General features: G+C 39.3%; 1 protein-coding gene across 2 annotated transcripts in view; it reads left to right on the plus strand.

Moving 5' to 3' along the window:
• Positions 1–14,668, plus strand: part of DERA (deoxyribose-phosphate aldolase) — a 121,981-nt gene that overhangs the window by 51,525 nt on the left and 55,788 nt on the right. The gene's annotated exons all lie outside the window — the stretch shown is intronic.

Below are 14,668 nucleotides of genomic sequence, written 5' to 3' on the forward strand. Positions count from 1 at the left end.
GGATCTTCCCGGACCAGGGCTCAAACCCGTGTCCCTTGCATTGGCAGGCAGATTCTCGACCACTGTGCCTCCAGGGAAGTCCCCCCATACATTCTTAATATGTTAGTTGGTGCACATTTCTGTGCCTTAACGGAAAGGAGTTGGCAGGGAAAGAGAGTGGGCTGCGTGAGCCAAACAGGATGCGATCATAAAAAGCCTCACAGCAAAGGTTGAGGCAAAACAACAATAACAACAGTGTTTAAATAAAAAGGTTTATGAAGTCAGAAGGCACAGCTGTCTGTTCAGCTATGAGGCAGGTCATCTCAGAGATTCCAGTAGCCCCTGGGAGCATCCCTGTATTCAAGGAGAATCCAGTCACACAGCAATTCTGAAGGATCTAGGAAAACAAATGTCAGGCCATGCCCATTGCCTGATACTCCCATCTGTACTTACCAACATCTTTTAAGCCTTGCCAGGTTTAAATTCTTGACAGTTCACAAATATCTTTTTGTGCTTTTGATTTTTGATCCTTTTCTTATAGTTCATGTGTGCTTTGGGCAGTTGCAATCATTCTTAAATGGCTTATTTGAAGTAGATGTCCCTTGTCCCTGTATATTAATTCTGCTTGTCTGTTCCTTGTCATAGATTTCAGTTAAGATTTAAGGCCTAGAGTAAGAAAAAAATGAGTCAGCATAATAACTTAAAACAAATCTAGAAATAAACTCTATGTCATTTAGTTGGATAAAAAACTATGTCCTTTATCTTTTATTAAGTAGTTACAGATATAGAAGTATAGTTTATATTATAACTTGTGCTCTTGTCTCTAGAATACTACTAATTGGAAAATAAAATACAATAGGAGATGAGATTTGATGTAATTGCCTTTCCCTTAATGAACTAGAAATGGTTGTTTTTAAGAACTGATAATTTCCCAATAACAAACATTCATGCAAAATATAATAACACATCTTTGTCCCAGACCATACTTTTCTATTAACTCTTTTTATGGTGTTAATAACCTCTTGACCCAAAACAAATTGAAAAGGAACATTTAATACTAGAAATTTAATTCTAACTAGAAAACTGCAAATGTCTTAGGCCTTTTTTCACTGCAGTATTTTATCTTAATTTCAGTTCTCAATTTGATTACGTATTGTATTTTTCGGTGTCATGTTTTAATATTAGCTCTTTACTAAAATATGAGCCTAACATTGATTTCTTGGAATTTGTTGATGGAAGTGTCTGTGAGGCTGTTGCACCTTCTAATCCAGGCTCCTCTTCTCTGTGCACTGAGGTGTGTAGGACACTGGTTAAAGCACAAAAGAAAGAATCTTGTTTTCTAAACCTGGCCATTCAGAGTGTATCTTGTGACCCTTGTGTATGGTCACAAGGGTCCACAGTTTAGCGTATGAACTCAAAGGGGAGACTGGAGAGGGCTCGTATTCCTCTTCTTGGATTCTCCTTGACGACCATTTAAAATCTACTCCCTCAAACTTGTAACTTTTCCACCCACCTTGAGGCTCCTTAAGTACTGGCAGACAACCTACCTGCTGCTTCTCGGGAAAGGTAGAATCTGTTACGCAGGAACTTCTCGGTGTCCTTGCATCAAATCTACTCCCCTTGCTGCTCCTCTTCTCCTTCCTCCTGAATCCAGTCCCTGGGCCGTGCTGTGGCTCCCACCTCCTCCCATAGTTTCACAGCCTTGGGCCTTTTTTTTTTTTTTTTTGCGGTATGCGGGCCTCTCACTGTTGTGGCCTCTCCCGTTAAGGAGCACAGGCTCCGGACGCGCAGGCTCAGCGGCCATGGCTCACAGGCCCAGCCTTTCCGCGGCTTCGTTGCGGTGCGCGGGCTTCTCATTGTGGTGGCTTCTCTTGTTGCGGAGCACGGGCTCTAGGCACGCGGGCTCAGTAGCTGCGGCTCGCCGGCTCTAGAGCGCAGGCTCAGTAGTTGTGGTGCACGGGCTTAGTTACTCTGCGGCACGTGGGATCTTCCCGGTCCAGGGCTCGAACCCATGTCCCCTGCATTGGCAGGCGGATTCTTAACCACTGTGCCGCCAGGGAGGTCCCTATCCAAACATTCTTATCCAGTAAAAAAAAAAAAAAAAAAAGCCTACATGTCACCATTCCTCCTCACCCCCAGCTGAGTCTCCCTTTCCATTCTCCCCTTTGTGGCTGAAATTCTTAAAAGAGCCGTATGTACTTGTTTCTCTTGAATCTGTTCTTTCCAAGATAACAATGCCCTGTTATTTTGCTATGCCCGGGAGATACTCTTCAGTCGTTTAGCTTTGTCCTGCAGCAGCAGCTGACACAGTGGACCGTTTCCTCCTGGAAGCACTCTCTTGTCATGGCTTTGGTGACCCTGCTTTCTTCAGGTTTTCCTCCGTGTTTCTGAATACTGCTGCGTCTTGTTTGCAAGCTCCTCCGCTTCTTCTGTCATCACTCAAGTTCTGTCCCAGCAAACTCTCAAACTTCTCAGACTCTGCACACTCTCCCTTGGAAACCTCCTATCCTCACTGATTTCGGCTGTTCCCTGTGCTGAGGACCAAACCTCCAGAGCATGGAACCCACATCTGTCTGACTCTGGAATCCGTGTTCCCTTTCCCCACCAAAATGATTCCCCATGAAACGATGCTTTTCATCGATTAGTTTCACATAAGCAGACATTCAAATTCAGTGAATCTTGACCAAAGCAGAGTTTTAGCCACTTTAGAAAGAAGTTCATTAAAAAATATTTACATTTCCCCGACTTCATTTACACTTTCTATTAAATACAGTTTTTTCTAGATCATTCAGAGCTATTGTATCAGTGATTATAGGCACCTCATTTTATTTCACTTCTGTCTGTTGCACGCCACAGATTTTTGCAAATTGAAGGTTCGGGGTAACCTCGTGTCAAGTAAGTCTGTAGGCACCGTTTTTCCAACAGCATTTGTTCACTTCATGTCTCTGTCACATTTTGGAAATGCTCAATATTTCAAACTTTTCCATTATTATTATTATATTTATTATGGTGATCTGTGATCAGTGATCTTTGATGTTACCATTACAAAAAGATTATGACTTGCTGAAGGCTCAGATGGTGGTTAGCATTTCTTAGGAATAAAATATTTTTTAATTAAGGTATGTACATTGTTCTTTTAGACATAATGCTATTGCACATTTAATACATTAAACTATAGTGTAAGCATAACTTTTTTTTTTGCATAACTTTTATATGCACTGGGAAACTGAAAAATTCAAGTGACTTGCTTTATTCTGATATTTGGTTTATTGTGGTGGTTTGGAACTGAACCCGCAGTATCTCTTGAGGTTTGCCTGTATATTATCCTGGAATACAGTGACGTTCTTAGGGGCTACTGAAGTCTCCAAGGTGACTTGCCCCATAGCTAACGGTCCAGACTGCTGTGCTTTTTTCTGGATTTTGTATCTTTTTATTTAAACATCTTTGTTGTTGTTGTCGTGCCTGGTTCCTTTGCTGTTAGGCTTTTTACTGTCAGCTCGTTATACTGTCCTTCCCTCACTCCTTTCCATCTGGGTACAGAAACGTGCACCATCTAACTTATCGCTCCGGACAGTGGTTTTAACTGGATAGGGTGTGGAATGTACTGCTGGTTCTCAGAATTATCTGACAGATGCTTTCTGATTACTTGCCCCAGCTCCCTTCCTCACAGAATCTAGCACATTCCCCTGAGTGTGTGTACTATCAGGATTGGGGGTTGGATGTAAGGGAGGAGTGAGATTCTACACTGAAAATCACTCTAGGTGGTTTTAATTCCACCCCTTCTTCCCCTGCCATCCCATAGTCCTAAGGAGAAGCACTAACTTGGAGCATCTTTTTTGTTTGTTGGTTTGCTTTTAATATACTTCTGGTTCTTTTTTTTTTTTCTTTTTTTTTTTTGGCCCTGCCAAGTGGCATGCGGGATCTTAATTCCCCGACCAGGATTGAACCTGTGCCCCCTGCATTGGAAGTGTGGAATCTTAACCACTGGACTGCCAGGGAAGTCCCCCAAAGCTTCTAGTTCTTGATTCGACATAGTTTAGGTGCCGCGTAATCGAAGCATTGCTGGATTTACATATTGATTAATTAGTACCAATCATATCTCCCATGTGTTGCCATTTATTTAATGGCAGTTAGCCGTGAACAGGAGGCTCTGCAGTTAGCCGTGAACAGGAGGCTTAAGGAACAGCGTTACTATGGTGTGTTTAGCCAGAAAGACATCTACTTCTGTGCTCTTGGGCGGATGGTTCTCCTCTCCCTGGGAAGACTGTGCTCTGAGATGAAGAGAGCAGCTCTCCTGTGCTGTACCGGGAGAGAGAGGGGGTACCTAGCTGGCCAGATGGGTCAACTGTCATTGGAGTCACAGACCCAGAACATACCCAGAAGGGATACATTGTGGAGGAAGAAGGGGGGTCACTCTAGGAGACCCGAAATAGTTGGTCTGTGCAGGGTCTTTGCATTAGACAGAACTTGGTTGGAATCCTGGTGCTATCGTCAGTAGCTATTTGCTCTTAGACAAGTTACTTAACTTCTCTGTACCTTCTGTTCCTTCTGTGTAAAATAGGAATAGCGGTATCTACTTCATGGGGTCATAATAGGGATTAAATTAGATAATGTACGTAAATTGGTTATCCTGTTGCTTGGCCCAGATGAATCCCTCCTTGCCAACTGCGGTTTCTTCTCTTTCCCCCTCTTCCTCCTGATGAGGATAGTATGTTGTCAAGGGAAGTATCGACACAGCACATGCATTGAGTTAATGAGGAGGAACTCACACGGGTTTTAGTATTTATAATTTTGCCAATTTACACTGAGTCCTTGGGCAAACACTTCTCTCTGCCTCCATTTAAATAAGCTACCAGTGAGGGGATAAGACGTAAGGACTTCTGCAGTCTTTTAGAGCTACCACGGCCTGTGATTTTATATTTGGTGTTTTCATTGTCTGTGTATATTATTCCAATGATAAGGACTTGTAATACGGTATTTTTTATGATGATATTGAAGTTGACACCTCAGTTGCATTCCATAAACAGTTCTTTGAAGAAAGAATTCACCAGAAGAGGTTCATCATCTTATAAACCTTATTGAGCAGGTTTTGAAAATTAAATGCATTCCATGTTCTGTAAATATACAAAGGTGTTCATTTTTCACTTTTTTATGACCTCTCTCTGTCTGCTGCATATATTTACCTAATACATTACCAGTGACATGGAAATGCTATCAGATTCAAGAATCTTCCAGGACCTTGAGCTTATTAGGACCTAGAACTGGCTTTACTAGTTTTTGGAAACCCATTCCACACTGAAGCACCAGCACACATGACTCCAGAGGTGGCTACTTCTGTGACATTTTTCCAGCATTGTGTGTTCAGAATCACAACTGGAAATACTGTTCGTCTTCTGTATCCAGAGCCTCACGTACTTTTTTTTACCCCATTCAGTTCTTCAGCTTTGACTTGCTTTCCCACATTTGGTTTGTGGAGTACGTGTCTCATGACTCTCAGGAGCTTTAGGGTGAGAGAATGAAATATTCCAGCCAAAGCCACAGTATCTATCATTGTGTTGCATGCAAGAAGATCTTGAAAATCTTGACTCTGGGCAACTATTTATTTTTCTTATTCGCTTATTTTTACAAAAGAAGGGTGGTAGAAAGAACATCTCTTAAAAGAAGTTAGGATTTTTCTTTGTTTTGGAGAGCTGTTAATCATAGTATCTTACGAGAAAAGCAATCTCTAAATCTATAGACACTTTTTGGGGAGGAATCACATAACCCATAATCTCTGCTTTCTGTTTTGAGGGTTGTTTATAAAAGAAGAAATCTGGAGATACTTACGGTAGCTGTATGCTTTTATTTTATTATTATTTTTTTTGATGCTATGATTCTTCAGAACTTCAAATACTGTTGACAAAAATGTGTGTGTTTTATCTCTTGCAGGTTACTTTACTACCTCGTGTTTTAGCTCATCTCTGTTTTAGTCTTACAAGATTAATTAGTTGCCTTAGTGGATGAAAACTGTTCTTGAACATTTTGTGGCTTTTTTAGATTAAAATGTTGCTGTATAATTTTATATTAAGTGTTTGACTGTACATATAATTATCTTAAGAGTTATTTTCATGCCACTCATGTGCAGTGTTGAACATCTTTCCGGTACTCAAAAAATAATTGCTTAGATATGTTCGTTAACAATTATTTTTTAAGTGCCTTTGAATAGCATGAAATGTAAAGGGAAATCTACTTCGTGGCTTTTAACACTTGGATTCTTACTCAGTTCATAATTCCTGTACATGAAAGCTTCACTAACATAGTTTTCTATGTCTGCAGCAGTGCTTTTCCCAGAAAACTTAACAAGTTGCCAGCAGCCACAAAATTAGGAATCTGTTTTCCTTTTAGGTGGGAGCTGGAAAGAAAGAGGATAATTTTAGGTAGAGAAACGTAGAATGCTTTAGATGAGAGTTGCTGCTAACACGGGGAGGCAGAAGGTAGAGCCAGTGGTCGCCCTGTTTTGGATGCTGTTTAAAACTGATGCAGCGTGAGCCCCTCCACCCCTTGGATCCGCATCGTCATGCACACAGGCCATTCCCAGAGTGGCTGAGTTCTCTGAGTCCTACCAGGGACCACTCCACCAGCACAGCCCCGCTTGTTGTTCCCATTGGCAGTGACAAGCTGAAGGTCAGGCTGTGACCTCCGTTTCTCTTCCTCAGTGTAACACCAGTAGGAGGGATGAGACGGGACAGACAGGAGGCCACACCTCTGCTGGTTGTGCCGTTGTATTGATTAAGCATCTACAATGTAATCCATCCTGGGTTTCTCGTATACCCACTCTTACTACTCCTGAAAAACCTCGTTACAAGTCAAAACATTTATTATCAGGTTTTTTAATGTGACATCACTATGCCAGCCACTTCTCTGCTGTGTGTGTTTTGTTAAATTTTGCATTATTCTGACTAATGTGCAGTCGTGGTATTTGAATTCCATTTTCATTTGTCAGTCATCTTTTATAATAGCCTTCCAAATTATTATTTTTTTGGTACGTGAAAGAATTGTTCTTTCTTTTTTTTTTTAAGTGGAGAATTTTCTGTTTCTGTAATGTTTGAATTTTTAACAATGAGTATGTACTATGAGTATGTGAGCAGAAAAATTAATAAATCTCTAAGGAATATGTCATGATGTATGCAAAGACTTAACTATAAGGGTGTTTGCTGAAGTATTGTTTATAAGAGCAAAAAACCTGAAACCTTAAATATCCAATAATAGAAAGATGATTGAATACATTATTTATGACCATGCGATGGAAGATTGTACAGCCATTAAAAATTGTGCTACAGACCTGTATTTATTAATTTGGAAAGATGTCTATGATATATCAAAGGGAAAAAAAGCAGGTTATAAAATAATATGTGCCACATATAATCACGCATTTTTTTCTTTACAAAACAGTAGAATGGTTGATAGTTTCAAAAGCCCTCCCATGAGAAAAATACCTGGATGCTAAATAAATTACAACAGCATTTGTTGTAACTTTTTAACTTTCGTTTTTGAATAATTTAAAACTTACAGAAAAGTTACAGAAATAGTACACAAAACTCCTGTTTACTCTTCACTCAGATTCCCCAATTATAAAATTCTATCCCGTCTATCTTTTTGCCTTCCCTCCCTCTCTCTGTGTGTAGGCAGATAGATATCAATAGATAGATAGATAGATAGAGATTTAGATATAATTTTTCTTCGAATTATTTGAGATTAAGTTGCAGAGCTCTTGATCCATTACTATTAAATACTTCAGTGTGTATTTCCTAAAAACAGGGACGCTCTTATATGAAGCCGCAGTGCACCATCAAAGTCCGGAAATTAGCACTATCATACTACCATTAAATCCACAGACTTCGTTCAGGTTTTGCAGATTATCCTAGTAATGTTTTAATTAGGTCCAAATTCAATTGTTACATGTCTCTTTGGGCTTCTTCAATCTGGAATAGTCCTCAATCTTTCCTTGTGTTTGAAGAATAGAGGTCTATTATTTTGTAAAGTGTACCTCAGTTCGGGTGTGTTGCATGTTTCCTCATGATTAGATTCAAGTTAGGTATTTTTGATAGGAATAACACTGAACTTTTGCTCTGTTCTTCTCAGTGCATTATTTCAGGAGTCCCAACATGTTGATTTGTCCCATTACTGATGATGTTACTTTTTTTACTTGGCTAATACGGTTTCTGCCAAGTTTCTCCGTTGTAAAATTAATAAGTATTTTGTATTTTAATAGGTAATTAACATCCATTATGAATGGAGATATTTTGAGACTATGTTAATATCCTGTTCCTTATCTAACTTTTACTCAGTTGTTTTAGTGTTCATTGATAATTCTTCAGTTATTACTCCGATAGTTGCCAAATGGTGATTTTCTAATTCCATCATTTCTTCTGTACTTACTAGTTAGCATTACCTTCTCCTCCCTCCCTTTCTTCTTCTCTGTAAGAACTCATGGATGCCTATTTTACTCAGTTGGTTATAATCCATTACTGTCACTATTTATTTTGGTACTCCAATTGTCCCAGATATGGGGAGTGGCAGCTGCTTCAGACTGGCCCCTCTGTCCTTTTGACATGTTTCCGTTTTTCTCTAAGACCTTCCTTGTAATTCTTATACAAGAGATTTCCGGCTTACTTTCAGCTTTCTCTGCCCCAAGCTTGGAATCAGCCATTTTCCCAAGGAGCTCTGCTTCCTTTTATTAAAGACTGGTATTTAGAAACCAAGATCTGGGTGCCAGGTGTGCTCATTGCTACAGGGTTGTTGCTTCTAGGCCTTCTCAGTGGAAAGCTCTACAAAATATGTGAATGTATACAATACACATAAAACACGCATACATCTGTCTATCTATCTATCTGTCTTAGAAACATGAGTTCGCACGGATAACTTCCATTACAAGCCAGCAGCACATGGTTATTCTTGCCCTCTCCTTTTCTATATTTATGCCTCTTTTTCTTGTCAGTGAGAAATTTTCCTCCCATTTTCATCAGTATAGTTACTTATTTGCTCAATTCCCTTGTATGTAGCAGTCTCTCGACCCTGCAGGCTGTCTCCCTGGCCCAGTACTGCGTACTCAGGCTGGCTGTGCTTACCAAGTTTTCCAGAATTCCCAACCCTCACTGGTAAGAGCGTCCCTCAATGTGTAGACAACACTTTGAGAATTTTTGAAGGAAGATGCTTTGAAAACTTGGAGGATTTTTAATTCTTTTGGGTAATGATTCCTAATGAGGAATTTTTTGGAAGGAGGATCTCTTGAACTTATTACTTCACTTGTAATTTCCTCCACATATATAGTCCTGTAGCAATTATATAAACGTACATCCTGCTGCTGTCCTTTCCTGCAAATGAGGAGGAAACCCACCCATTAGGTTTTTCATTGTTTTGCTTATTCATATTGAAAGGAAAGTGAAAGTTGATTTGATTATGATTTGAGGTTGACAAGGTTACATTTCAGCCATCAAGTTGCTTTGATTTGCATATGGCATTTATCTAGTTTCCAGGGTGACTGTTACTGCAATGCCAGGTGTTCAGAGCTACCTGTGCTTCTTGTGGCTTCCATGGTTTGTGTTGGAGTGAAATGGTTTATTTATTTATTTTTTTTGTAGGTAAGATCTGTAAATTCTAAGTATATTTTTATAAGTATTAGGACAGTACTTGCTTTGATTTGTTTTTTAAAGTAATTTTTGGATTTCAGAAACTACATAAGGAAAAATATAGAAAACTAGTGGAATAACTAAATGCTTAGCAAATGCCTGGTACCCCTAGCTGCATGTATTCTATTTACTCTCCCCCCACATATCTGAGCAAACTGAAGCCCCCTAAGTAATTTAGGCTTGGAGAATTGTAATTCCTACAAGTTTACATGACTAGCAAGTAGCCAGAACTGTCTTACACCAGCAGTCTCTGCTATCCAAAGGAGCACGGGCGGCTCTGAGTTAAACAAAGCTAAAAGAAGTTTGTGATATAGTAAACTAGACTCCTGCTCTAGTGCCCCAAAGCGGTCGATCTTCTGTTCCTTAGGAAACGTAGATCATGGTGTCCTCTGCTTTTGTCAGTCCCTTTGTGCTCTGAACGTGATAAGCACTCAGCAGAAACTGTAACAGCATCACCGCCACTACCAGCAGCAGGAGAACAAGTGACTGACGTTCCCTGATTGTTAACTAGGTGCTGGATACTGTCCTTAGAACTTTTAATGTGTAGCAACCTATTTAATGCTCGAAATAACTCCACAAAATATGTGAACCTCTATTATCCCCATTTTATAGATGAGAAAACCAAGGCAACGGTTAAGTAATTTTGTGCAGATCAAACAACACATTAGTTTAGAACTAGGATCTGAATCCAGGCCGTCGGAGCACCCACACTGTTGCCCACTACACCATACTTCCCCAGTCTTCTGTATGTGTTACACTGGAGTCGTGGGTTAAAAACTAATGAAAACAATTCTGATTAAGCTGAAAAGGGATTCATTAGGAGGATGTAGAGTAGCTCACTGAATCAGTGGGAAGCCTGGAGAACCAGGCTTAGAAAACAAGCAGGACCATGAAAGAGTGGGGAGCTGAGAATAAGCCAGCTGTGCCACAGGAAGAGTCTGCTTACAGGGCCACTGCCGGTGTTGCTTCCACCGGCCAGCACGGGTACCGTGCTGCTGGCTGGTGGCCACTGGACTCTTGGATCGGCTGCCATTGCTGTTGCTGCAGTACTGATGAAAACCCCTAACTGTTCTTCATCTTTGCATCACTCAGTAAGATTCAAAGGACCAAGGAGAAGCATTCATTTGATGGAGCCCAGGCAACGCTTTAAAAAGGCTAGACCTGGTGTGTGCTTCTTGATGTAATTGTCCTGGTATACCCTGGGCAGAATGGTAACAGAAACAAATAACAACTTTCCCAATGTTGATCTTTAAAGGTTTAAGTTATTTGCTCAGAAAACCTTGATCCTGTTATGTGGTGAAATAGGTCAGTAAAATGATTTGAGGAGTTGGCAGTTAAAGAATCAGAAGGCACTAGTTCCATATTTGTTAAATCCAGTTAAGCTTGAAGTGACCATTTTTGGTTCGTTCTGTTTGGATCATGGATTAAAAAGCGTAAACTCCAGGTGGCTGATAATTGAGTCATAACATACATCTGTTTTTTCTGGTTAATTTTAACTGTAGGTGAAGAAATTCACTGGGTCAAAAGGTAATATGTTTCAGAAAAAGGCTGGTGGTAATTTTGTTCATAAACATGCCCAGGATCAATGTTTTAAGAATTTTGCTCTACAGGCCAAAGTTCACTTTAACAAATGCTGTGATAAAATATTTTCAAGCCTTGTCTGATGGCTCACTGGTTGTAAGCACTAATCCGTATAGCAAACTTTCGGTGCAGTACAAAGAGTTGGCTGGGTCAGGCCATGCAGCACGATTTGACTTTTATCACACAACACTTAGTGAAAACTCATTTTACTAGAATTCTGAGCTTGATGATTAAACTTTTTGAGTGCTTACAGTAAGACAGGCAATGTGTGAAGCACTGTATATATATCTTCTCTTTTAATCCTCATATAACCCTATAAAGTAAATATTGTTATTGACTCTTTAAGGATGGAAGTGAGCTGAGAGAAATAACTTGCCTGAGGTCACACAGGAAGTGACGGAGTTGGGTTTTAAATCCACATTGGTTTCACTCTTAAGCTTGCTTTTGATGGCAACATTGTACTAGGAAGAAAAATCATTAATTAAATCATAAGTTAACTGCACATTAGCCTTCTTCTTTTTTAAAAAAAAATTAATTTTATTTATTTTTTTGTACAGCAGGTTCTTATTAGTCATCAATTTTATACATATCAAGTGTATACATGTCAATCCCAGTCGCCCAATTCATCACACACCCCCATCCCCCCTCCGCTTTCCCCCCTTGGTGTCCATACGTTTGTTCTCTACATCTGTGTCTCAATTTCTGCCCTGCAAACCAGTTCATCTGTACCATTTTTCTAGGTTCCACATATATGCATTAATATACGATATTTGTTTTTCTCTTTCTGACTTACTTCAGTCTGTATGACCGTCTCTAGATCCATCCATGTCTCAACAAATGACCCTATTTCGTTCCTTTTTATGGCTGAGTAATATTCCATTGTATATATGTACTACTTCTGTTTATCCATTCGGCCGTTGATGGGCATTTAGGTTGCTTCCATGACCTGGCTATTGTAAATAGTGCTGCAGTGAACATTGGGGTGCATGTGACTTTTTGAATTACGGTTTTCTCTGGGTATATGCCCAGTAGTGGGATTGCTGGATCATATGGTAATTCTATTTTTAGTTTCTTAAGGAACCTCCATACTGTTCTCCATAGTGGCTGTATCAGTTTACATTCCCACCAACAGTGCAAGAGGGTTCCCTTTTCTCCATACACTCTCCAGAATTTGTTGTTTGTAGATTTTCTGGTGAAGCCCATTCTAACTGGTGTGAGGTGATACCTCATTGTAGTTTTGATTATCATTTCTTTAATAATTAGTGATGTTGAGCAGCTTTTCATGTGCTTCTTGGCCATCTGTATGTCTTCTTTGGAGAAGTGTCTATTTAGATCTTCTGCCCATTTTTGGATTGGGTTGTTTGTTTTTTTAATATTGAGCTGCATGAGCTGTTTATATATTTTGGAGATTAATCCTTTGTCTGTTGATTCATTTGTTGAATTTTGTCAAAAGCTTTCTCTGAATCTATTGAGATGATCATATGGTTTTTCTTCTTCAATTTGTTAATATGGTGTATCACATTGATTGATTTGTGGATATTGAAGAATCCTTGCATTCCTGGGATAAAACCCACTTGATCATGGTGTATGATCCTTTTAATGTGTTGTTGGATTCTGTTTGCTAGTATTTTGTTGAGAATTTTTGCATCTATATTCATCACTGATATTGTTCTGTAATTTTCTTTCTTTGTAGTATCTTTGTCTGGTTTTGGTATCAGGGTGATGGTGGCCTCATAGAATGAGTTTGGGAGTGTTCCTTCCTCTGCAGTTTTTTGGAAGAGTTTGAGAAGGATGGGTGTTAGCGCTTCTCTAAATGTTTGATAGAATTCACCTGTGAAGCCATCTGGTCCTGGACTTTTGTTTGTTGGAAGATTTTTAATCACAGTTTCAATTTCAGTGCTTGTGATTGGTCTGTTCATATTTTCTATTTCTTCCTGGTTCAGCCTTGGAAGGTTATGCCTTTCTAAGAATTTGTCCATTTCTTCCAGGTTGTCCATTTTATTGGCATAGAGTTGCTTGTAGTAGTCTCTCAGGATGCTTTGTATTTCTGTGGTGTCTGTTGTAACTTCTCCTTTTTCATTTCTAATTTATCAATTTGAGTCCTCTCCCTCTTTTTCTTGATGAGCCTGACTAATGGTTTATCAATTTTGTTTATCTTCTCAAAGAACCATCTTTTAGTTTTATTGATCTTTGCTATTATTTTCTTTGTTTCTATTTAATTTTTTTCTGCTCTCATCTGTATGATTTCTTTCTTTCTGCTAACTTTGGGTTTTGTGTTTTCTTCTTTCTCTAGTTCCTTTAGGTGTAAGTTTAGATTGTTTATTTGAGATTTTTCTTGTTTCTTGAGGTAGGCTTTTATAGCTATAAAGTTCCCTCTTAGAACTGCTTTTGCTGCATCCCATAGGCTTTGGGTCACCGAGTTTTCATTGTCATTTGTTTCTAGTTATTTTTTGATTTCCTTGAATTTTTTTTTTTTCTTTTGGCCACACAGCACAGCATGTGGGATCTTAGTTCCCCGACCAGGTATCAAACCCCTGTCCCCTGCCGTGGAAGCACAGAGGCTTACCATTTGAGCACCAGTGAAGTCCCTAGCCTTCTTGAATTTTTAGATCAAGAGATTTCCTTGTCATTAGTTCTTAGTGGACAACTTTCTCTTTTTAGATTTGGTAACTCAATAAATGTCATTCCATCCAAGATTCATGCTCTGAGTTCAGAGAATATAAATTGTTATTGCCACATATTCTTTGGCTGTTTATACCATTCTCACATGTTGTCATATTGGATGTGTGGGTAAGATGATTTTGTCATAGTTTATGTGGGATGCACAGGGTAAGGTGGGAGGTGTGGCATCTCAGATGGTCTCTAATACTCAAAACTATTGATTATTAGGGATTTGTGAAACTATTCAATTCTTTCTTAAAAAGCCTGTGGGTACCTCTTGGAGGCAACGAACACTGGACTTTACTGTGCATCTTGTAATAGAATCCTTGCCTTTATTTGTGTTCAGTTTTCACTGTCGAGGTTCAGGTTAAGTCCAAGTTTTCTAGGATTGAGAAGACAAGTTTTGTTTATCTTATTATAACTTTCATGGTTTGACTGAGTTTGCTGACTTGAGACTAATTTTTTTTTTTTTTAAATCCAGCTGCTTTCAGAGTCCTATATGGAGTTCTAGAAAGCCAAATGTGCTATTGGGGTCAGAGGTTAATAGATTCAAAGCTGCATCTCTGAATTCCTCTACAGCTGGATTTGTGTACATATATCCATCACTCCCTGGCTCAACACTTTTTAGTCCGATATATAGACACATACCCTGGCAGATAGTGGGGCAAGCTCTTATGTCTTTATTACCATTAGCAGAGCTCTCAGGAAAGGCCTGCTTTATATTCCAACAAGAGAACTTATTTTGTGTGAATGTGAGAATTAATAAGGACCTGAGGATT

This window comes from Pseudorca crassidens, chromosome 11 (genome assembly GCF_039906515.1).
Source record: "Pseudorca crassidens isolate mPseCra1 chromosome 11, mPseCra1.hap1, whole genome shotgun sequence".
In the NCBI taxonomy this organism is placed as follows: domain Eukaryota; kingdom Metazoa; phylum Chordata; class Mammalia; order Artiodactyla; family Delphinidae; genus Pseudorca; species Pseudorca crassidens.